This window comes from Leopardus geoffroyi, chromosome D2 (genome assembly GCF_018350155.1).
Source record: "Leopardus geoffroyi isolate Oge1 chromosome D2, O.geoffroyi_Oge1_pat1.0, whole genome shotgun sequence".
In the NCBI taxonomy this organism is placed as follows: Eukaryota; Metazoa; Chordata; class Mammalia; order Carnivora; family Felidae; genus Leopardus; species Leopardus geoffroyi.
This window is the reverse complement of record NC_059334.1, coordinates 30,400,907-30,425,128: the sequence shown is the minus strand read 5'-3', so window position 1 is coordinate 30,425,128 and position 24,222 is coordinate 30,400,907. Positions and strand designations below refer to the sequence as shown.

General features: G+C 45.1%; 1 protein-coding gene across 3 annotated transcripts in view; it reads right to left on the bottom strand.

Moving 5' to 3' along the window:
* STOX1 (storkhead box 1) overlaps positions 1-24,222 on the bottom strand; it is a 60,550-nt gene that overhangs the window by 24,580 nt on the left and 11,748 nt on the right. The window contains exon 1 of one of the 3 annotated variants that reach the window (XM_045437631.1): positions 3,285-6,439. The exons of the other annotated variants lie outside the window; for them this stretch is intronic. The gene's annotated coding sequence lies outside the window, so the exon portion shown is untranslated. Of the gene's footprint in view, positions 1-3,284; positions 6,440-24,222 lie in introns of those variants that run through there. 3 annotated transcript variants of the gene reach the window in all.

The following is a 24,222-nucleotide window of genomic DNA, read 5'->3' as shown; positions in this document are numbered from 1 at the left end:
GGGAAAAGCATTTAGGCTGAAAGACTGGTTTGACCAAAACACCAACAAAGTCGAACCATATATATTGGTGCCTACTACATTTAATGCCATCTTTTCCGAAAGGACTTTCTGTTACTAACTTGCTGTACTCCCAAAGGATTTAGTTGCTATTTATGTATTTTTTGAGTTTCCAAATTATGAGTTCTAAAACAATTATTCTTTAAAAGTCCACTTTGGGGGAGAAGAAAAAAAAAAACAGCACAAGGCAAATTAAATAGATGTGGTGTGTAGAAGTCCAATCAGAAATGAAAGTATGGAGTTCTGAACTGTCACAGGTTGACAAGCAGGCCCCTTACGGCTTGGGATCCAACAACTGTGACTGGAATTGCACTCCTGTGCGAAGGATATAAATTCATATAACCCCCCCCCCCGCAAAAAAAAAAAAGTTAAAAAAAAAAAAAATACAACCCCAGGCAATCAATCTCTGCCCCTGATGCCTAATAACAGTGGCCTAGAAAGCCCCTAGCTGATGGCAGAAGCCTCAAGTGCAGCTTGCTCCTGGAGTCGGTGACAATAGCTCTATGAGGATCCAGTGCAAACTCCTCATCAAAACTCTGAGAGGAAAACAAAACAAAACACAAATCAAACAAAACTGAAGAAAAGGAGGTGGCTTCTTTATGTCAAGACAAAAGGCCTCGTCCATATGTCTCTGGTGGAAGGCCTCTAGAAGAATACCCTATCTTGGCTGTTTTCTATCAGCAAAGTGGCTACAAAAAAGTCATTTCCTGGCTAATTCATGAGGCGTAAATACTCACACCCCAGTGTAAAATGTCAGGAAGTACACTCGTGACAAATATGGATACGGCAAGACTGCCTTTCACCGGACCCAGGTAAGGCAGCTGGAGTCGACCAAGCAAACTGTCCCCCAACGCTGTTGGTACTGGAGAAACCTCCAACCAGGGACAGCAGACTCCTAAATCTGCCAGTTATAGATCATCAGTTGGAAGCTTTAGTAAAATTAAGCGAGCCTCAACTTTGCACTCTCATAACTGGGAGCACTGGTGTCAGCCTAGTGGCCGGTCCAGTGAGGTTAGTTTTCCAGGGTTAGTGGATGTAGGGGGCACAAGCCAACAGAAGTGTGACAGTGATCAGTCCCAGCACCCAGAGTGAGCGTCGGATGCCATGCAGCAGTACTGGGGTCCAAACAACATACTCGCTCCACATCTTGAAGGGGAGGTTTGGAATCATAACCATTTTGGAGGAAAGAGCCAGATGCAAAGAAACCGTGTGATCCTAGGCCTCCCAAGTGAGAAAGGCAGAACCAAAATCAAGCAGCAATCTGCCTGGCCCAATCCCACATTTGCCTTGTCCACTGAGAAAACTTGGGAAGAAAAACCCATCTTTATCGAAACTGAGTTTTATTTTGCCATCTGAATGCTCCAGTTAAATTTCAGGGCCAAAATTAAAGTTTTCTATAAAACCTTTACCTTTAGGGGAAAAAAGTTAAATACCATGTAATATTTACATTTATGTTTTCAAGACACCTAGACACATTCCCAGAGGGCCTTCTCGTGGAATCTAAATCCTGACATTTTAATTGGGAGTACTAAAATACGATTTTAAGGTTCACAAGAGACTGTGCTACCAAATATGCAAAACAGAGGAAAGACTTCTTTGAAAATTTGGAAAGCACTCACATCAGAACTTTTTTGTTGTCCCACTAAAACATGAATTTGCCATAAAATTCTAGGCAAAACTGATGCTAAGATCATTTAGTTCATATTTCAAACACAAAATTTTCTCTACTATAAAAATGTTTAGTCCCTACACAAGTTTATGGACTCCGTGCTAGGCAGTCTGCCAGAAATTCATGCATTATTGACCTTCAAAGGGTTTAACTGAGCCACTCAAACTCAGCTAATTACCCGGACACATGAAATCTGAGACCATCTTTTTGGGTGCCTGTATTGAATCACACTGTGGGAAAGGTATCTTCTACGTGCATTAGAGATGACAATGGAGCATGAATAAAACAGCCTGCAAATACACTCAAGTTTAATTAAAAAAAAAAAAAAAAAAAAAAGGATGTTTTGTTCTAAGTAATCCAAGAAGCTTCCCTGATTTTTTAACTCCACTTTTATCCAAGGCAGAATTTCCAGATTCCTTTAACATTAAAATTAATCCTGTTCTTTTAAAAATGAAAGTATTTTGTAACAATGTGTATCTCATCAGAGATAAGACACTGTGCAAAAATCTCCATAGCTTTAAATAATTAGATCTCTTGTGTTAGAACCTTAAATAGGTTCAGAAAATCAAAACAAAATAGGAACAAAAAGGTTTCAGACCAGCAATACCAAGTCCCTCTCCATGTCTCCCTTTTACTTCAGTAAAATAAAAGAATGCAAACACTTCTCTCCCCATTTAGAAACTGAAGAGTACCAAGACTCAGAAACAGGCTGTAGATCTAAGGTTAGTCAGGTTATCTGCCATGGAAGCTGAAATCTTTCTCAAGCACGGTGATGTTTATTTTGAACTCCTAGACAAATGCTTTCCCTTCTGGGACATGCCCTCTGTTGAAAAGCTAAAGGCTTTGCCTTGGAAGCCTGGGCCAGTCCAACACCAGGAGTCCTTAGTGTTGTCTTCTGTAATAACCACACTTCAACCTGTCAGGGTTTGTGAATTAGCAGCCCCTTTCTTTTCAACTGATATAGCCACTAATAACCACTTTCAAACGACTTGCAGAGGCTTTGGGCCATTTATGACAGACTCCACGATTCAGTCATCAGACAGTACATGGGGTATAGAAAAGACAGAGGTGGTCCTACTTTGGGGAGCCCTTTGGCCTCTAGCACCCTTCCGCCATGACCACCTCATTTTGGGTAGAGATACAAGGACACCTGGCCGGTGGGGAGGTGGGGGGTGACGGGGAAGATGTGCATGACTCAAACTGGCTGGTTTTTTAAAAAACACTGAAACTCAGCACTCAGCCCCAAAGCCCTCCAGGCCCTTTGGTGCCCTTCCCTAACCTCTCTTCCCTTAAGGCTTCCACTTTGGATGTTCAAGATTTTATCCCAGGGGTGTCTGTTTTCTCAGGCTGTCAAAATTAACTACCATAAATTTACTCGCTTAAAACAACAGAAATTTATTATCTCACAGTCTACACATCAGTAGTCCCCTGGGCTACAATGGTTCCTCTGCTCCGGGTCCCTTGGCCTAGGCTCTAACTAGAGGCTCTAGAGAGAGTCTCTTTCCATGCTCATTCAGGTTTTTGGCAGAATTCATTTTCTTCTGATTAGAGGACTCACGACTCAGGTCTCCATCTGCTTGATGGCTGTCACAAAGGAGCCTCTTCTCAGCAATTTAAAGCCATCTATATTTGTCCTGTTGCCCCCTTCATCTTCAAAGACAGCATGGAGTCTTCTGCACACCGCGATTCTGACTTGCCCTCCTGTGGCTTCACTTCTGTTCCAGCCAGATAAAGTTCTCTGCTTTTAAGGGCTCATGTGATTAGATTGCGCCCACCCAGATAATCCAGGATAATCTTTTAAGTCCATGACATAAAATTGCATCTGCAAAGTCCCTTCTGCCATGTAAGGTAACATATTCACAGGTTCCAGGGATTTGGAGGCGGACAAGGCTGGGGCACCGCTCTGCCTACCTCAGCAGATGTAAGGGCTGGGGACCAGGAACACCTGAGAAGAGAGGCACAGGTTGTAAACTGCAACGGTCCTGGATCTCCCTAAAAATGGCCATGCAGGAGAAAATCTTTTCTTTGCCCTCGAGGCAAACCTGGGACTGATTTAAGGTGAACCTTCTCCCCAAGAGTCTGGAGGCCACACACACAATGGCTGTGACTGGCAGCTGAGAGTCATGGTGATGAATATAAAATACCACTGTGCAAAACTGGGGGAAATGTTTAGCACCGAGTTTGTTGCTTGGATAATAGATAAATAAAAAGTTCCCCGTGACGAAGAAGCTGTCTTTTATTACGCAGTCTTCGTATTACAAATGAGCCTTATATTGGTGGGCAAGGGACCTGGTTCTGCTATGTGGCTCTGGCTAAACCACTTCTCTTGAGTCTCAGTTTCCTTGTCTCTGAATGTGGGACCGAGCTAGATCAGTGTTTCCCAAGATGTGTTCTGTGGAAAATTCATTCCATAAAATGCTCTGCAAGGGTCCCAAGGCCAAATGTTTAAGAAACGCTGCCTGGAGTCACAGTGGCATTGTTAAAAGCTCTGAGAACTGTTATGGACAATCTAGTTTATTTAACCCCGTGTTTCCCAGTCATACCTGGCAGCAATCTTTCTCCAAAACCTAGTATTACCCTTCAGCTGTGACTTCTCCCTGAATAGTCTGTACTCTCATCTCCCCGTGCCCGTGTTTCAAAATCCCGTCAGGAGGACTGGCCCAAATGCTGACTGACTCTCCCCTGAACTGTTCTCGGAACCCATCAGCTAGAGTTACATTCTCCCTCCTACAGGGACCACTTAAAGAAACATTGAATGAGCGGCTCCCATGGTGTAGTTTAGGTATTCGTAATATTATAACAACACAGTCATTCAATCATTCCTTATCCTGCAAATATTTATTGAGTACCTACTATATGCCAGTTCCTGGAGATACAACAGTGAACAGAATACAGTTTTGGCCTCCAGGGGCTCTGATTCTAGTGGAAGAACAGTGGTTGGAGGCAATCACAGCCCAAGAGGAGGGCTATCATTGGTAGGACGGGGACTCAGTCTTCCTGGTCCCCCTCCTGAATGCCATTCTCAGAAGTTTGTGGATGCCTGGGCAGGATCATCATGAATGAGAAGAGCCAGACCTGTCCCTTCTTGTTCTGAGACAAATCCACCCTTCACGTGTTCATGCCATTTTGAGAGGGTTTTCTATAATCTGCAGCAAAACACATGTTTAGTCAGGGGCTTTTGACATTTGTTTCCCCTTCAGGTTTTCCACTGTGGGCAAAATGTTTGCCCTGCCAAGGGCTGGAGTGAAGCTTCTGGATTCTACGGCAGCTGGGTGACTTTAAGCCACAATGCTATACTGACGGGTCTTCACAAGAAAGGTGTCAGGGCTTCTGCTGCTTTCCTCCTATCATGCCAGGTCTGGAACACGCCACAAGAAGGATGAGAAGCAGCAACTTTAGCTAGTACTGCTACGTTTTAACTGCTCGGGGAAATCTGTCCTAAAGAGGCTACAATAGGCACTCTCCTCGGGATGAGGAAGGATTTCGTCATTGCTTGTAGAAACCACAGAGGGGGAGATAAGAACAGTCACAGCTGTACAGCTCGCTCTCCAAATGGATATCTACAGTTACAGCCCTGAGAACGGGATGCCTTTCAATCTCTCCTGAAAGGAAGTCTTGTGAAATGCAGCCAATAAGTCAGTATCACCACTCACGTCGATGTAAGATTAACTCAGCATGTGAAGAGGCAAATAATGAATAACAACACCACTTCTATTTCAGGAGTAGGTAATCCCTGCCATTTGTTGAAGATAGTTGGGTTCTGTGGTGACGGGACCTGGGAGAAGGCTCTACTTTATTTACATCATGAGATACAAACTTAGTGCTGACTTATACTCCAGGCCAAACACACACACATGTATACTTTACTAAAAGCATCACAAAAATTGTAGCCTGGCCTGTGCCTCTCCTATTGATGGAGGTGGGGGTCAGGTGACCCAGAATAATGAACAGGACCTGCCCCCAGAATCCAGGGAGGATAATCCCTGCCCGCAGGCTCCTGCCCAGGCCCCCAGAACAGGGCACTCAGCGAAGTCAGCCACCCTTTCTCCCACCTGGGAACCGCTCCTGCCCCAATCAGGAAAGCATCACTGGGTTTCTAAATCAATGGTCTCTTTCACTCCTCCCAGACTATCTGCTATGCCCCAGCTGCTTTCAAGTTGATTACAGATTCTTCTGGCCTCCTGAAATATCAACTTTTAAAGATAAAAGCCACTCCGGGGAAACAATTCATAGAAACGTAGTTTTACTGAGAAGCATTTCCAGGCTGTTAGAGACTTTAATGGCATAAACTTGTCGATTCTAAGATTGTGAATTCCCTTTTATTCGGCCCAGAAGGCTTCACGTTACGTTTGGGCAGATGTGCCCATACCTCAGCAGGCCTTTAGCACCTTTTCACGAGGTCATTGCCTTAGAAATGAAAAGTTCACCACCTGAGAAATCTTAAAAGAGGCTGTAGGCCTTGCTTACCATCCATGGCTCTGATTTTTACATGTGGGGCCATAGGACCACTGCCTCTGGGAGCGAACCACCTGCTTTATACAAAGCTGTCCATTCCTGCACCTCTGACCCAAGGCAGCCAGATGTTTGCTCAGGTTACATGCTGGCAGAAAGAGTGTGGGTTTGTGGGCCACCTGGGTGGCTCAGTCAGTTAAGCATCTGCCTTTGGCTCAGGTCATATGATTTCACAGTTCGTGGGTTCGAGCCCTGCATCAGGTTCTCTACCGTCTGCGCAGAGCCTGCCTTGGATCCTCTGTCCCTTCTCTCTCTACCCTCCCCCGCTCCTGCTCTCTCTCTCTTAAAAAATAAATAATAAAACATTAAAAAAAAAAGAGTGTGGGTTCATGCACATCACGTTGTGTATCCAGGCAGAAACTGCTAGGGTCCGCCTGCAACGGTTAGCTGACTTTTCCCTTCACCTTCCACATGGACATGGCTTCCCTACCCCACTCAAAACAAATGCACTCTTTTCCTCACTCTCTTTGGTCTCAGCCCAGAAAAGGAGCCTCCAACACATCTTTTAGACATACTACTTCCCAGCTTATTGCTTCTCTGGTCCCCTCTTCTTCCTACCTAGGAGTCTAAGACTGACATTCTCCTTTCACTTATGAAATATCCCCTCTTGCAAATGCGGCGCAGACCGTACTCCTGCTACCCACACACTGCTCATTTCACCAGCCCTCTTACTCAGGCCGCTGCCACCTCACATCTTTGCCGGCAGCCCAATGCATGGTGCCTGAACTCAGCTGTAGGAGAGCAAAGACAATTCCTGTGGAAGTGCCTGGAGCAGCACAGACCTCTGGGTCATGAGAGTCATGCATCTGTCCAGCTTCCAACATTGCACAGTGGAGCAAACTGTCAGCAAGAGAAGTAGAATCTTTGACTTTGAAGAGCTGGGACTTCCTGGAGAAATGTTGCTGAAATCTTGAGATCCTCAGCTAAGTTAATTTACAACTATGTAGTGAGAGAACTCTCGGAAGATTTACCTAACTCCGAAGGTGTGTTTACATTTCAAGGGCAAATGAGACCCATGACCTTGGAAATAGCTCTAGGTCATAAAAACTGGAGCCACCAGGGTTGCTCTGGCTCCTGCAGAGATGTATTTATGTTCCAAAAGGTTAGAGGGAGAACCCCGGATCCTTTCCATCCTGTTTGCAAGCAACAAAGGTTTTTCTCCCTTCTGGGAGAAGAGAAGGAAGCAGTTGCCTCTTCTGTATAGAAGCAAGGAAAATCCATTCTTCTCCATCCCTCACCTAGGGAGTGTCTAACCACCTATGCTGGAGATTTTGCCATCTGGCTTTCATTAATAAAGGTGCATATGAAAAGCCCAACAGTTATTATGGCAGCAAAGATGATGGTATCCTATTTGTCACGTGGTTGACTGGAAGAGACAGAGCCCCAAGGCTGGTTAGCAGGATTTAAAGGATATCCACAGGAATCAGATCTGTTAAAAAGATCGAGAAATTTGTTAGGCAGGGATTAGGAGATAGGCTTGGAAAGTGAGGATTGGGATTTTGCTCTCTGCTCTGGGTGGACCCAGAAATCCTTAAGGGTGGGCTTCAGGTGGGACAGGAGAAGCTCGTGTTGCTCTCCTGCAGGTGAGAAGAGAGACTTACTCAGCTCCCAAGGCAAGAGCAAGACTGGGAGGACTGCACAGCTACAGGTATTGAGTCAACACTACAGGGAAGGGTGTGGAGAACCACCTTGGAGAGGCTTCCTTGCTCCCCTCTGCTCCTTAGTTCCCCTGCGACTCCAGACTCCAGCTGACTTTCCTGGCTCAGAAGGCACTGCACTAATCCCTTTACACCCACCAGGGGACAGGGAGCCTGGAATGTTGACAGTTCTGTGGAGAGAGGACTCGGGGGTAAATGGAGATGCTGAGGAATGCAGAGTGGAACGCCTGGCCTGGCCTGTGAGCTAGCAGGAGTCCTGGAGCATTCTCACATAGGCCAAAGAGAAAGGAGAGGGCTGTTATAAAACACCACCCTGCTGCCTGCATTTTGCCCCACTTCTACATTCCCCACCGGGGAGGAAACAGCTTCTCCCTGCAGCTGTGATTTTATCCCTGTAAATGCTGATTTTAACTGTTAGGAGTTTGTGGAAAAATTTGCAGTGGGGAAAAAAGAGGAGCTTAAAAATGACTTTGTATTGTTGTCTGTGCTGTTACACCTGAATGTATGGCAGAACTTGATTTGGAGGTTATAAGCTTGTCCTAAGTGCTCGAGAGGGATCATCTCACCTCCTCCATCACGGAAGGCTGCAAAGAGAAAGCTGCCCTTGCCTTTTGTCACCTGTGAGTGGAATGGATGTCTCTTAGCCCTGAGGTTCTCTGGCAACAGGGAGAAAACTGTTGGCTTCTTACCATAAATTTGGAGACCTGAAATCTTACTAGATTATAGGTGTGAGAGACAGAACAAGTCTCCATGCCAGATTTTTGCTGTGATGCTTGCCTTAGGAAAGGTAGTAAGGCCAAAGCAAGAAGGGGGACAGCTTCCAGAGTCAGGTACACCATAGTAGAAGTTTTTGACATGGACACTACATAGTATCTTTTTGAAAAGCAGCTTATGAGCTTGTTAAGGAGCTCTTGTGGAATTCAGATGTGCCCATTCGTGGAATGGGTCAACTCACACTCCATGACCGACAGGTAAAAGGAGCTTTTACAAAAATCCTTGTAAGAAAGGCCTTGCTAGCCGAGCAGCGGTTCTGCTTTGCATGAGAAAGGGGCAGAGCGATCTCCTCTAGCCGCCCCAAGCAAGGAAAAGCCACTGGCTTTTAGGGGTGGAGAGTCAGGTTTTCAGCTCTCCTAAGCTAAAAAGAGGTGTGGTGCCTCTCTCCTACCCCGCTTTGTGAGCTGAACTCTGAGAATGTTCAGACATCCTTCTGTGAGGCTGTGAGCTGCAGAAACGAATCCTGAATACGGGCGGACCTGTCTGGATCGCACACAGGTGCCCACGGAAAGGGCTGTTGTCCAGGAGGCCACCGCTGACGGAGTCTGCCCCATCCCTAGCAGCCCCTCCGCCTGCTCAGGTGGATGGAATCAGAGGGGACTCTGGGACCTCCCTCAGTGAGATCTCATTGCTGTTGGCTTTTTGCAGTCAGCCTTTCTGACCTTTGCAGTCGGGTCATTTGTGCCTTCTCTGGTTCTGGCAGAGGTCACTTAACCATCAGCTGCTGGTCGGATTCGCCTTCTCCCAGTGCACACACCTCAAGAAGGCAGCTTGATGATCAATGCAGCCGTCACCAAGGAGGGCAGATTCTCTGAGCTTTTCACTGGCTCGTGGTCAGAAAGGTAGGAGTGAGGGCAGTATAGATCTATTTCAAAAAATGTTTTCATTCAGAATTCTGCCCTGACCAGTCTCCTGCATATGATGTATCTTTCTCCCCCCTGACAATCATCCCAGGTAAGCTTGCCTGCAAAGGGTCTCAGGAGATGCAGATTTCATAATTAAGTCTGTTTGAATTGTGTGCAAATGTTCTGTGAAAAGGCTTTTTGTCTCTCTCACACCCAACCCTTGTGGACAAAATGTCTGGATGAGAGGAGTGTATGATGGGAAAAACTTCGTGAAGTCACAGTAAGGAGACACACTGACTCAGTAACAATGAAAGGAAAGTCAAAAGCAAGGCCCTAGAGAAGGAAGAACTTCACACCCAGGAGATGGAGGGCAGGGGATTAATGACACTTGTTTTCCAGAATCTGCTCCTGGAGCCCTCCTCCCAGATGCTCTCCTGACCTGCTGCCCTGTACTCCTCTTCTTAACTGCCTTCCTTGCTGCTGTGAGCACTCCAAATTCAAACTGACCACTGAGCGTGCTCCTGATGCCTGACAGCTGACCGGACAGGAGGGGGTGGGCGCAGCTTCCGCGTGGTCCACGTATAACAACTCCAGGTACCGTCTGCACCTCAGGAACAGATGATCGGGTGTCGCGAGCAACCTGGACTGCTTGAAACTGATTGCCTGAAGGCAATCCCTCTGAAAACAAGAACTGAACTGATTTATTTGGGCTGAAGTGGGGAACCCCAAAACCTATTAACTGGTGGAAGGCCACATTAGGGATCTTGTGCACTTAGGCTGCCTAACTGATGTATAATCCCCCGCGTGCCCTCTGGGGCTGTGTTTTCGAAAGGCAGGGATTAACTTCTCTCTGGTGAAAACACTGACCTACACCTAGACACGGTTATCAGGAATGTTCAAGTGTTGATAGAAACACTGCAGGTAGACCAAGGAGCCCTCAGACACGTACTCTTAGGGCAGCTTGCCTACAGTGTTATTCCATTAGAAAGGTGGTATGAAATTTATTCCTCACATTTTAGTTGAAGGGCTTCACGGCCCCATCTCAGCCTCAAAGACATTCAGGTCAGCTTCAACTCACTGGGGCCAATTACAAGGATGACGGAATTTGCTCTAGATTTCCTTCTTGCAGGCTGTGGCAAAGTCCATACAAAGTATTAATACATCCAGCTGAACCCGGGTATATGCCTCGGGCCAGGTAGGCAAGGTTGATTCAGAAACCTGAGGAAGCCACCAGCCATTCTAAGGTAGACCTTGATGGTAAATGAGATTTTGTTCAATTGACTAAAACCAGAAGGACCTCGGAGGCTGAGGCGAAGACCACTGCAGTGGCAATGACCTCATCCTGCCCTTGGAGTTCTGGGGGAAATAGTGAAAGGGCGGGCCTACGCCGGCCGACTCCATCTTGTTCTGTGTCCTTCACCTTCACCACACCTCCTCCCCTTGAGTAACCCCCCCCCCCCTCACCTGCCTAACAGGACTCGGACCCTTCCCCAGCCAATCGGCCGAGGCCACGACCCTTCCCCAGCCAATCGGCTGAGGCCACAGCTGTTACCTCACCAACTGCCCCTAGACCCCAATAAAACCTTTGTGCTTTTGAAACTCGCTCTCTCTCCCCGGTATCTCACCGCTGCGTCGGCGCAGGTAGGGGATTGAGCTCGAGCTAGCTCGAATAAAGGCTCTTTTGCTTTTGCATCAGACTCGGCTCCCTGGTGGTCTTTGGGGATCACGAATTCTGGGCATAACAATAGCTGGGTATGTGCTGTTTAAGACAAATCCAGTGGATTTGGTCCTGTCTCCTGCCAGTCAGATTAAAAGAAAATGACCAACAGAGTGGCATATTCTAGAAAAACTTACCAGGAGCCATCTAGGGAGAAACATAAGAGGTGGAATCACTGGGTAGAGAGAAAATAGTTTTTGTGTTTCTGCACTGTTGGGATTTCCTGAATAAATTTGCTGAAAATCAGCTAAGAGCCAAGTCTTGGAAAATTAATTTTCAACTGTATAGGTAGGGAGCTCCAGAGAGATTCACCTAATTCTGAAGGTATGTGTTTCTATTTCAAGGGGAATGAAACCCACAACCCTGGAGACTTCTCTAGGTCAAAAAGCTGGAGTTTATCTGACCCTAGAGAGATGTGTTTACATTGCATAAGGTTAGAGAACCCAGAATGCTTTCTGCCCTGTCTCCAAGTAGCAAATGTTTTTCTCCTTTCGGGAGGGAGAGGAGGGGCTGCTGCCCTTCTCCTGTGGAAAGTCAGAGAAAATTGATTTTTCTCAGTCCCACGTCTACGGAACGTCCAGCTCCTTGTGTGGGTGGTTTTCTTCACTGCTTCCCATGGTGTTGCCCAGGACTGATGTAGTTGTTACGGAAGTAATAACTAATCCACTTCGGGATGTCAGTGTGAGAAATTCTTTGGACCACTCCTAGCAAAACAAGCTGGTGGCAACCATAAAAAAGAACCGCCAAAGTCCCTGGAAATTCTTCTCAGGTCCTATGCCAAATGAGGAAACATTTATTAGAGAAAATCTAGTACAATTTGGTAAGAACAGAGTCTGTGGCAATTAAGCCACAACCCCCTCCCTACCCCACCCTTCCAAACCCCAGCTCAGTTTGATGAGGGCTCCACTACAGGTAAATATGGTCAAGAAGTCTGGGCTCCCCCTCCCTCAGCTCCCAATCAAGGTTTACCATGTCTCACTGGGAGAGGCAGGCTGCCAGCATTTTCCATCCCCTCCAATTTCAAGCTGAAGAGGCTAAATTTCAATTACTGGTGAGTGTGGCTGAAGGATTAAGGGTTCTTTTCCTCTTACCCAGTGCCTACCCACCTAGTCCAGGCTCCACTCCAGGAGCAGCAAGCCAAGAACACTGGGACCCCAACACCTTCACCCCAACTCACTCACAGGGCATAGGTCCCACCCTGGGAGAGCAAACAGAAGACCAGAGGCTACCATGGTACCCAGCACCCACAGCAGGACAGAGGCAGTCCAAAAGAGTTCCAAAGCACTCCCTGAAGGAACAGACTTTATTTAAGACTGTTGGAAAGTTCAAGCCTTAGGGCACTCCTAAAAACAATAGTTCCTCATAAGAACAATGAATAAACTATAGACCAGCTAGTGCACCAGAGTGAACCAGAAAAAGAGATAGCTAAAAACAACAACAACAACAACAACAACAACAACAACAAACTCCTGGGGTCAGGAGAAAATTCAAAAGACTGACCTCAAAAAACAATCCCTGCCGGAATTTAATTGGACCAGCCTGCTGGCAAGTTTGCCCTGGGGCATTGTTGAAGACAAAAGAGCAATCAGTTGTCATTAGAGCCTAACAAGAGTGGTGCGCACCTCACAGAGCAGGCCTCTTAACTGGAGATCAGGGAAAGAGACTCTGCTAAAGCCACCGGTATCCCTGGGAACTGTCACCACTCAGGCTGCGCACCTCACCTCAGGGAGGCTTCTTGCTGGGGGGAAACAGGCTTCACTAACCTAGCCTAGTCAAGCCACAAAATCAAATACAAGTCCCAGAAAGGGGAAAGAGTTGCTATAATAGATTCCCAGAAAGGTCCAGTTTTCAACATAAGACCTGCAAAGAACGAGGAACCTGTGACCCATATGCAGGGGGGAAAGTAGGCAACAGAAACTGCCTACGGGGACCAGAGGACAGATTTAGACTTCAAAGTGGCCATTATATGTTCTAAGAACCAAAGGAAACCATGCTTAAAGAAGTAAAGTATAAAGACAACGTCTCACCAAATAGACAGTATCAATGAAGAGAAACTATAAAAACCAAACACAAATTCTGGAGTTGAAAAGTACAATGACCCAACTTAAACATTCATGTGAGGGGCTCAACAGCAGATTTGCAATGGCAGAAGAGCCAGGGAACTTGAAGATCAGTAGAGATCACATGAGCAAGCCAAAGAACAGAAAACAGAACGAAGATAAATGAACAGAGCTTCAGAGAAATGCAAGACATCTTTAAGTACACCAGTGTAGGGGCGCCTGGGTGGCTCAGTCGGTTGAGCGTCCGGCTTCGGCTCAGGTCATGATCTCACGGTTTGTGAGTTCGAGCCCCGCATCGGGCTCTGTGCTGACAGCTCAGAGCCTGGAGTCTCCTTTGGACTCTGTGTTTCCCTCTCTCTCTGCCCCTCCCCTGCTTACACTCTGTCTCTCTTTCTCTCTCTCTCTCTCTCTATCTCTCTCTCTCTCTCAAAAGTAAATAAACATTAAAAAAAAAAAAAAAAGTACACCAGTGTATGTCTGAGGAGGAATACCACAAGTTCGGGAGGAGGAGAAAGGAGCAGAAAGATTTGAAGAATTAATGGTAAAATGTTCCCAAATTTTGAAAACCAATCTACATACCTGAGAAGTTCAAAGAACTTCAAGTAAGATAATGCTTCACACAACACAGTGGAGTGAAAATACCAAAAGCCAAAGACAAGAAGAAAACCTTGAAAGCAGCCAGAGAAAAACAACTCACATGCAAGGGAGGTCCAAACAGATGAACAGCTGACTTCTCACCCAAAACAACAGAGGCCAGAAGGCAGTGCATACAGATTTATTTTTATTTTCTCAGTGTACAACATATTGAAAGTGATGAAAGAATAAACCGTGTCTAGGGCACCTGGGTGGCTCAGCTGGTTGAGCAACTGACTCTTGATTTCAGCTCAGGTCATGATCTCACAGTTCGTGGGATCAGAGCCCCGAGTCCGGCTCTGAGCTGACATCGAGGAGCCTGCTTGGGATTCTCTCTCTCTCTCCCTTTCCCTGACCCTCCCCTGCACATAATGCTCTCTTTCTCTCTCTCTCAAAATAAATAACCTTAAAAAAAATAAAAAGAATAAATTGTCTCTGACCCAGAACACTTCAGGTGTGCATTCCAGATAAAATTAATAAAGATGAATATTAAAAACCAAACAATACTCTAATTAAAAGATTTAAAAATTTGATGACTTTTTACTGCCACAATTGGATGTCAAGTGTATTAGAAAGTGAGTTAAGATCCACATGATTCATTATGCTCATGGAGCACTCAAATTTCCTATAATGTTGAGGCTCCCTCTTCCTCCATCCTTTTTGCAAGGATAGAGTTGTGTTTGACTTTGTGTGTTGCCCCTTAACATACATGGAAAGATATTTGGTCTCTATCCCCAGTTCCTGGCATAGTTCCTCGTTCCTAAAACCTTTGGAATTCCCCAAATGATAAGGGTGACTTCCAGGCCCCTTTAGATAGCCTCAGGATGGGGCCTGGTTGCCAGAACAAGCCTTGATTACAAGTTTGGAACTTTCAGCCCCACTCCCGAACCTCTGGGGATGAGTGAGGGACTGGAGATCTCATTCTTCACCAATGGCCGATAATTTAGTAAGTCACGTCTATGTAATGAAACCTCCATGAAAACGAAGTTGGGAGAGTTTTTGGATTAGTGAATAGACCAAGGTGCTGGAGAGGGCATGAACCACTGAACTCCTCTCCCCGACACCTTGCCCTATGCATCCCTTCTGTTTGGCTGTTTCCTGTGTTGTACCCTTTATAATAAGCTGAGGGGCACCTGGGTGGCTCAGTCGATTAAGCATCGGACTCTTTGATTTCAGGTCGTGATCTCAAAATTCATGGGATTGAGCCCCAAGTCTGACTCTGTGCTGACAGCGCAGAGCCTGCTTGGGATTCTATCAGTGCCCTCTCTCTCAAAATAAACATTAAAAAAATATGTAACAAGCCGTAACAGTGCACTTTTCCTGAGTTCTGAGTTATTCTAGCAAATTAATGAACATGAGGTGATTGTGAGAATGTGTGGTTTTGTTTTTTTGGGGGTTTTTTTTGCTTTTTTTGGGAGGCAGAGGGAGATTGAGAGAATCTTAAACTGGGCGTGGAGCCTGATACAGGGCTGTATCTCAGGACTACAAGATCATGACCTGAGCTGAAATCAAGAGTCAGACGGACGTTTAACTGAGCCACTCAGGCACCCCAGGGAACTCCTGATTTTATAGTCAAGTTAGGAGAGTGTTGGTAACCTGGGGGACCCGATACTTACAACAGTTATCTGAAAGGTGGGCCAGTCTTGTGAGACTGAACCCTAAAACGTGTGGAGTCTGATGCTAACTCCGGGCAGTCAGTGTCAGAATTGTGGGACACACCCAGTTGGCATCTGCAGAGAATCAGTTGGTGTCCAGAGGAACCACACCTCTCACTCCCGCCTCCTTGGTCAGGAAGGTCCCTATGACTCCAGCCCTCCCACAGCCACCCCCCCCCCTTCAAGAAGCTGGCAAAACTACACAAAAGTCTAAGTGCAAACAAATGAGATGAGGGGAAAATGGGTGATGGGCATTGAGGAGGGCACTTGGGATGAGCACTTGGTGTTGTATGTAAGCCAATGTGATAATAAATTATATTAAAAAAACAAACAAATGCAATGTCATGGAATCTCAGCTAATGACAAAAGTGTCAACTTTAAAGTGAGTATGATAAATACATACATACATACACACATACACACATACATACAATGAGCATGTACACAGTATTCAACTCCAAGGAAGCTTCTTCTGCAACACCAAACCCACCAGGGGCTCCTTATGGTTTAGGGAAGTTGAAAAGTTAGTGTTTCAGAAACCCTAAGCCTTCGTTTCCTAAACATCAATCATTTGGGTCACATTTGGGATTTGGGACCTATCTACATATATAATATTTATCTTAAAATCAACTGTATTAAAATCATTACTAAAGAAACTTTATGTCCCAACTGTAAGTGGAAAATCAGTATTATTAGCTATTAACAGAAGATACACCTTACTTCATTAAAAAAAAGCTTAATGGTTAAATGTGTATCTAGGGGCACCTATCTGGCTCAGTCAGTAGAGCACGCAATTCTTGATCTCAGGGTCATGAGTTTGAGCCCCATGTTGGGTGTAGATTACTTAAATAAACAAATTAAAAAAATAAATGTATATCTAAATCAACTTGTGTGCCATCACCAATCCTATATATGCCACACCTTGCCCTAATCCATTGTGTGGGATGAATGGGTGAGAACAGAAACAGAAGACACTGTCTTTGTGAAGCGCCCTGGGTTTGAGAATCAGGCTTCCCTCTGAGGAGACTGTCGTCGCCTTTCTTCTCAAGGCACATCAAGGAAACACCTTTACAGTGCATTCAGTTAGAACACTAAATTTTTAAAAATTTAAAAATTAAAAAAAATATATTACCAGGGCTTTCAACCAGCAAATACAATTAGAGGCAGCTGCAGGGCTAGACAATTAAGCTCAGTTTAAAAACAAAAAACACAGCCCTGGGCTTTCTGAAAAGCACCATCACCAAATGCCACTGCTCTCCAGGGACAGCCAGTTTATGTGACCCACAATTACCATTTAAAGCCCACACCATTCCTTTATTCCCTTTCTTACAGTTATGGAGAAGTGAGATGATGAAAAGTTTAGAATGGATTCTGGCAAAGGCTGGGGCAAAAACGAAACAAAAACAAAGCAAATATCAAACTGCTCCCTGCAGGTAGTTTTTTTTTTTTTACCTCTCTTCCAATAGGAATCACAGTCTGGTGTAGAGGGATGGAAAGACCAGGCTCCCAGCCTTACTGGCTTGCCATCTCTGTGCACAGAACCTTCGGGTCAAAGAGACATGAGAGGCCTCCCACACAGAAGACAAGGCAGGGGCTCGCCTTGAGCATCATGGTTCTCTGGAGTCTGATGCAGCGATGAACGACCCTGGTTAGGACTCCTTCTGTAGCTCCCAGAAGCTGCAAGTGCCTCTGTCAGATGGGAAGTGCGCAGAAACTGAAAGAGCGGACCTAGGCCGGCCGACTCCATTTTGTTCTGTGTCCTCCATCTTGAGTGACTATGTCCCCGACATGGCCCCCTTTTCCGGGCAAACCGCAGAAAGAAATTCCCGCTCACCCACTAAAACCCCCTCCCCTTGAGTAACTTCTCGCTCACCCGTTCAAACTTCCCGTTCAAACCACACCCGGCAACCTGCGCAACGGGACTCTGATCCTTCCCCAGCCAATTGGCTAAGGCCACGACCATCACCCCACCAACTGCCCCTAGACCCTTATAAAACCTTTGTGCTTTTGAAACTCGCTCTCTCTCTCTGGCATCTCACCGCTGCGTCGGTGCAGGTAGGAGATTGAGCTCGAGCTAGCTCGAATAAAGGCTCTTTGCTTTTGCATCGGACTCGGCTCCCTGGTGGTCTTTGGGGATCGCGAATTCTGGGCATAACAAAACCATGCAATTTTCAATTTTTCAAATGTAATTTTTATTCACTCTAGATTAAAAGTAATGTAGATTGTTCCCTATTTTTAGGAAATAATGATTTATATATCAAACAGTCAGAAAAGGCCAGGAATTACTGGCCTCCGAGAATCATTCAGTGATTCAGTGGGATGAGAACAGCACAACACGGTAGGAAACACGCCCATTCTACAGACCGAAGCTCAAGTCCAGAGGCAGCCGGGAACTGGCCAGTGACAGGACAGGTTAGGAATGGAAGCCAGGTCTCACGGACTCAGAGGCCACTAATGCCTGATTGAATCTGAAAAAGCAAAGCCTGGGGCACGCTAATAAATATTCGTGCAGCCCTAATAGAGAAAAAGTTGTTTCTGTGTCTGTTTCAACACAGTAGTGATCTTTTGGCACATGGAACCAAGATGACCAAAGTACATCCTCCAGAGTGACAGAATGAGGCCTCCAGGACGGTTTGATGGCAGATTCGAGTACTGCCCAAGTGCCTGGCCTGGCACTCTGTGTGATCCACAATAATAATGAATTGCTAGCATTTACTGAGGATTCATCATTGCTGGCTGGGCACTTTTCTAAGTGCTTTACCTGCATTGTTTCATTTACTACTCCAACAACCCAATGTAGTCGTAGTATGTAAGTTTTACAGATGGGGAGGTAGAGCTATGGAGAGTTAAACACACTGTCCACTGTCTCGGTAGCCTTGATATGATGTGAAGCCAGGCAGTCTAGCTCCAGAGCCAGTGTTCTTGACCACTGGTATTTATTGAGCACTATGTTCTGAAATCCCTCTTCCTCCTTCTTTTTTTTTTTTTTTTAATTTTTTAATGTTTATTTTTTTAAGGAAGAGAGAGGGGCGCCTGGGTGGCTCAGTCGGTTAAGCGGTCGACTTCGGCTCAGGTCATGATCTCGCGGTCCGTGAGTTCGAACCCCGCGTCGGGCTCTGTGCTGACAGCTCAGAGCCCGGAGCCTGTTCCAGATTCTGTGTTTCCCTCTCTCTGACCCTCCCCCGTTCATGCTCTGTCTCTCTCTGTCTCAAAAATAAATAAACGTTAAAAAAAAAAAAAAGAGAGAGAGAGAGAGAGAGAGGGTGCGCGCTCTCAAGAGCTTGAGCAGGGGAGGGGCAGAGAGAGAGGGAGAAACAGAATCCAAAGCAGGCTCCAAGCCCGAGCTGTCAGCACAGAGCCTGACATGGGCTTGAACCCATGAACCATGGGATCATGACCTGAGCTGAAGTCGGAGGCTTAACCAACTGAGCCACTCAGGCACACCGCTCTTCCTCCTTCTTAAATATTGGCCCTAACCGGTGGCATCAGAGGCCCCCAAAGAACCCAAGCAAAGGCTGGGAGAAGGAGGCCTGTAAGCCACTTGGGCTTTGGTGGAAGGCAGCAGTGAAGCTGGGTTGGGCCTGACCTGGATAAGGTCTGGCCAGAATTAGCACCTTTTAATTTGGGTCAATTAGCAGGAACTGGGGGTGGCCTCCTAGCCTCTGCCTTGAAGGAGAACTGAGAATAAAATGACAGGTATGTTTCTCAGTGCAGGAAATGCCACTTGGCCTATGTCCACAGGGCTAGGAGACCTTGCACTGCTCACTGTGCCCTCCTGGCACCCAGGTCAGAGCTGGCCTAGCATGGTTCTTGATCAACAACTAAAGGAAAGGCCTTGATCAGTTCCAGGCAGGGTGCAGACAGGAAAAAGACCTGAAAACACTTCTTTTTCCTTTTTTTAATTTTTTTAAATATTTATTTTTGAGAGAGAGACAGAGACAGAGCATGAATGGGGCAGGGGCAGGGACAGAGAAAGAGAGAGACACAGAATTGGAAGCAGGCTCCAGGCTCTGAGCTGTCAGCACAGAGCCCAACGTGGAACTCAAACCATGAGCCACAAGATCATGACCTGAGCAGGAGTCAGACTCTTAACCTACTGAGCCACCCAGGCGCCTCCTTGACAACATTTCTACCCTCCAATCCCCAAACCCACTCCCAACCGGACAAAACCCCCCACCAACCCAAACCACCACAATAAACAGGTATCTGCTGATGCTCTTAAAACTTAAGTTAGCATCATCTTTAGTTGCCTTTCAAAATACTTTTCCCCTTAGTTGATACAGATTTTCTAATTTTTCCTAAAGGATCTGTTCCTCTTTGATCCTCAGTGCCCCTGTGCCTCTCCAGAATTTAAATAGGTCTTCTGCGGTTTCTCTTTCCTCTGCTTCCTCCTGCACCTACCTTGCTTACTCCTTGGTATCTGGAAGGCATTTGATTTCACAGGTTTTCAAAGACTCCAGAGGTCAAAGGTCAACACTTACATTTGTAACACACAGTCAGAAAAAAAGATTTAGGAGAGAGATATATACATCAGAAGACTCAATGTTGTTAAGATATAAAGCCTCCTCAAATTAATCTGTAGATTTAACACAATCCTAATAAAGATTCTAGCAGGATTTTATTCTTTGTAGAAATTGACAAGCTGAGTCTAATGTTTGTACAGAAAAGTAAAGGGGGGGTGCCTGGCTGGCTCAGTCAGTAGAGCATATGGCTCTTGATCTTCAGGTAATGAGTTGAAGCCCTATGTTGGGTGTAGAACGCTTACATAAACTTAAAAAAACAAAAATCTTTAAAAAATAAACAAATCAACCCATGTAACTGAGACATTGTCCTAATACGCAGTTACTGTGATACGACCCTTTAAAAAAAGAAGAAAAAGAAGAAAAGGACCCATCACAGACAAACAAAAGAAAGAAAGTTGGATTTCAAGATCTACTATATAGCTAGTCATCAAAACATTGTAGTTTTGGTGAAATGACAGGTTACAGACATCAAAGGAAGAGAACATAGTCCAGGAATATGTGGTCAATTTCCATTCAACAAAGGGCCAATGGAGAAAGGACAGTCTCTTCAACAAATCGTTCTTAAAAAATTGGACATACATATGCAGAAAAATGAACCTCAACACATATATCATATACAAACACATACATGAAATGCATCAGAAAACCAAACATAAACGAGAAGTATAAAAGTTTTAAAAATTTCTTGGACAAAAATCTTTATGATCTTAGTAAGGCAAAGATTTCTTAGGACGCAACAAACACACAAAGGAAAAATTGATAAATTGTACTTCATTAAAATTAAAAATTCTGATTTTCATAAGGTGCTGGTAAAAATAATGCACAAAACAAAGACTGGGAGAGGGGTGCCTAGGTGGCTCAGCTGGTTAAGCATCCAACTTCAGCTCAGCTGATGATCTCCCAGTTGCTGAGTTCAAGTCCCAAGTCAGGCTCTGTGCTGACAGCTCAGAGCCTGGAGCATGCTTCAGATTCTGTGTCTCCTTCTCTCTTTGTCCCTCCTCCATTCGTTCTCTCTCTCTCTCTCTCTCTCAAAAATAAACATATTTATTAAATTTTTTACATTTTATTTATTTGAGAGAAAGAGAGAGAGAGAGTGCGCAAGCTGGGGAGAGAGCCAGAAAAACAGAGAGAGATAATCTCAAGCAGGCTGCACAGTCAGCGTGGAGTCTGATGCACAGCTCCATCCCACAACCCTGGGATCGGGACCTGAGCCGAAATCAAGAGTTAGACGCTCAACCAACCGAGCCACCCAGGCACTCAACAAATAAACATTTTCTAAGAAATTTTAAAAAAAGACTGGGAGAAAACGTTTGCAAAACACATATATGATAAAGGACTTGTATCTAACATATATGAAGAACTTGTACAATCCAATAAGGGAAAAAACATTTTTTTTTAATGGGCAAAAGATCTTAGCAGACACTTTACCAAAGAAGATACAATGGCAAATAAACACATGAAAAGATACTCAGCTCACTAGGCATGAGAGAAATACAAATTAAAACCACAATGAAGTACCACTATCCATCTATTAGAATAGCCAAAAATTATCAAACTAAACAAAAGACAGTATCAAATGCTAGACTAGAATACTCCTACATTGGGAATGCAAAATGCTTTGCCACTGGGGAAAAGAGCTCTCTAATCCCACTAGGTATTTACCCAAGAGAAATAAAAACACATACCCACACCAAGACCTGTGGTTAGTTAATGTTCGTTGCAGCTTTATTCATAATCACTAAAATCTGTAAGCAACCCAAGTATCCATCAACTGCGTGAATGGAAGGACACATTGAGGAACATCTACAAGTTACAATACTACTCAGCAACAAAAGGAATGAATTACTGATACACACGCTGATGAATCTCAAAAGCATTATCCAGAGTGAAAGAGGCCCGACTCAAAATGCTTCATTTATGACATTCCAAAAAAGGCAAAACTATGGGGACAGAAATCAGATCAGTGGCTGTCGGGATCAGGGTGGAAGGATGGAACTGATCACAAAGGGATTCTAGGGAATTTTGGGGGGGAGGTGATGGAAATACACTATACCTTTAAGTTCAAGTTTGTTTATTTATTTATTTTGAGAGAGACAGAGATAGCATGAGTCGGGTAGAGGCAGAGAGAGAGGGAATCTCAATCAGGCTCTGAGCTGCCAGCTCAGATCTCGACGAGAGGCTCAAACTCAAGAAACCATGAGATCAGGACCTGAGCTGAAACCAAGAGTTGGACGCTTAGCTAACTAAGCCACCCAGGCGTCCCAGAAATACCCTATATCTTAATTGTGGTAGTGGTTACCTGTTTACATTTGTCCAAACTCAAACTTGTATACCTAAAAAGAATAAATTTTTCTGTATGTAAATTATGCCTCACTAAACCCCCAAAAAGAAGCCAAATATTTCATTTTTAAAATGTAACTTATAAGCAATTGCACTTATGTAAGACTAATCAGCCATGGAAAAATTTGTGTTGCCAGACCCTTCCATCAAATAAATACACTTACAACTGATGGTTTTAGACTTGAGGAGACAAAAGCTGTTTTGATTTAAAAAGAATTATCACGGGGCACCTGGGTGGCTCAGTCAGTTAAGCTTCTGACTTAGGCTCAGGTCTTTGTCTCACGTTTCATGAGTTCAAGACCCACATCAGGCTCTCTGCTGTCAGTGTGGAGTCCACTTCGGATCCTCTGTCTCTCTCTCTCTCTCTCTCTCTCTCTCTTTGTCTCTCTTTCTCTCAAAAATAAACACTTAAAAAATATATGGGGCGCCTGGGTAGCTCAGTCAGTTCAACGTCCCACTCCTGATTTTGGCTCAGTTCACGACCTCACCGTTTGTGAGATGGAGCCTCATCAGGATCTGTGCTAACAGTGTGGAGCCTGCTTGGGATTCTCTCTCCCTCTCTCTGCCCCTTCACAGCTGCTCTCTCTCTCTCTCTCTCTCTCTCTCTCTCTCTCTGTCAAAAAATAAACATAAAAAAATAATAAAAATTAAAAGAGAAAAGGAATTTCACAAGGGACTTACTGATCCTTAATCACAGCTAAAGAAATGCGGCAGAGCCATAGAGAGGTGCCATGACTCAGCAAGGGGATCATTTTGAACATTCTTGCCCCAACAGATAATTTTTTTAAGTTAAATTATCATGTAAAAACCTTAATTCTGCAAATGATCTTGGGCAAGCAGTTTCTGTTTCCTCATCTGTAAAAAGTCAGCTGATCTAAAGAGTACCCTGCATTAAAATTTAAAGTCTGACTTTCCCTAACTAGCACAATTTAGCTGAACCCCCAGGGAGCCTTTGAAAGCCCTCTGACCTATAAAACCTGTGAAGTCAAACTCTACTCCTTGAAACTTCTTCCATTAATTGTGTGCGTGCGTGTGTGTGTGTGTGTGTGTGTGTGTGTGTGTGTGTGTGTAATATCTGATTAGGGCATTTCCATATCCAAAGCCCCAACAACTCTGGGGGCAGGGCAGGCATGGTGACTGTCATTAATAAGAGGAGGGCTGCAGGATCAGAATGCTAGGAAAACTCAGTCCCAAGTCCCATGATTAATACCCTTCAAATAGGGGCACCTGGGTGGCTCAGTCCGGTTAAGCCTCTGACTTTGGCTCAGGTTTTGATCTCACGGTTTATGAGTTCGAATCTTGCATCGAACTCTGTGCAGACAGCCTGGAGCCTGCTTCAGATTCTGTGTCTGCCCCTCCTCTGCTCACACTGTCTCTCTCTCTCAAAAATAAATAAATGTTAAAAAGAAATTTTTTTTAGTACTCTTCAAACAGCCCAGACTCTGTCCATGTTCCCCATTTCCCCTCCCAACCTTCCATACTCCATGGCTCAGACTCCCCAGGGTAGGTGTGCTTTGGCAGTTTTTACTTTCTCTCTCTCCATCCCACTATCACAACAGCTCAGAGACAGAGGCCCTCTACAGGCCTCTGGGCCCACCTGATGAGCCTATCAACTCCTTCTACAAGACGCTCCATAAGAACCCAGAATTTCCCAAGAATTCCTCAAACATCTCCCCGAGAAAGGGTTTGGCAAAAGAGGTTTTCCATGGTAGAACAAGCTTGGAGCACTCAGATCTTTCTCCTGCCTCCTAGATGCAGGCAGTCAACAGACTAAGTTCT